The following is a 1,395-nucleotide window of genomic DNA, read 5'->3' as shown; positions in this document are numbered from 1 at the left end:
AAATAAATAATGTCATTTAGTTAGTGGATTTAGTTGTTGGAATTAAGTCAAAACTAAACTAGTTAAAGCTGTTAGTTGTTTAAATAAGTTAAAATAAATAATGTCGTTTAGTTGGTGGATTTAGTTGTTTGAATTAAGTCAAAACTAAACTAATTAAAGTTAAAAAGTTGTTTCAATAAGTTAAAATAAATATGTCAAAATTAGTTAGACTTAGAAAGTTGTTAAGTTGTTTAAATAAGTTCAAATGTTATTTAGCTGTTGGAATTAAAATTATCATTATTGTTTGTGTAGATGGATCCTGATTGTAGTTGGATGTATAATAGAAACAATCCTGGTCGAGCGGGTATGATTCCAGAATTCGCAGAAGGTGTCACTAGATTTATAAATCATGCAAAAACACTTGATGATTTTTTAACTTCAAGATTGATTAGGTTACAGTTTGGACTAGTCATGGTGAGGTTGAAAGTGACACTATGTTTAACAACTTTGTTGTCGGTGAAAGTAGTAGATCTACCGAGGATAATTATTTCCAAGAGGTATGCAACGCTTTAGGCCCAACTAACTTTTCTTTTTGAATCAGGAAATATTCTTCCTCCATCGCCGGCCAGTAGTGATGGATCGGATCAGGAGGGTGATGAGAATGATAAGTCTGATAAGGAGAGTGAGGGTGATGAGAATGACAAGTCCGATAAGGAGAGTGAGGGTGATGAGAATGGCAAGTTTGATAAGGAGAGTGAGGGTGATGAGGAATAGTTGTATCTATTTGACATTTTAGACTTCTATATTTTGGGAATTGTTTGATTGTATTTTAGTTTATTTTGAAGTTGGATGAAGTTTATTTTGAAATAGTTTAATGAATATGTTGAAATTATTGTTTTGTTTTGGTTGGATGAAGTTTATTTGGAATTTTTTGGGTTGTTTTGGTATAAATATGCAGGTGGGCAACTAAAATTGCAATAATTTGCTGCTAGTTTGGTAGCAGAAAACCGATCTCCGGAGGTCAGAATTTCAAAAATAAAAAAATAAAAATACTGACCTCCGAAGGTCAGAATTTCAAAAATAAAAAATAAAAATACTGACCTTCAGAGGTCAGAATTCCAGAACTAAAAAATAAAAAATACCGACCTCCGGAGGTTAGAATTTCAAAAATACAAAAATAAAAATACCGTCCTCCGGAGGTTAGAATTCAAAAATACAAAAATAAAAATACCGACCTTCGGAGGTTAGAATCTCAAAACTAAAAAAATAAGAATACTGACCTCCGGAGGTCAGAATCTCAAAAATGAAAAATAAAAATACCGACCTCCGGAGGTCGGAATTTAAAAATTAGAGGTCAAACATATTAAATTAAAAATAAAAAAAATTAACAAATACCGACATTCGGATGTCGGTATT

Source organism: Solanum stenotomum, chromosome 3 (genome assembly GCF_019186545.1).
Source record: "Solanum stenotomum isolate F172 chromosome 3, ASM1918654v1, whole genome shotgun sequence".
Classification (NCBI taxonomy): Eukaryota; Viridiplantae; Streptophyta; class Magnoliopsida; order Solanales; family Solanaceae; genus Solanum; species Solanum stenotomum.
This window is presented reverse-complemented; position numbering follows the sequence as displayed.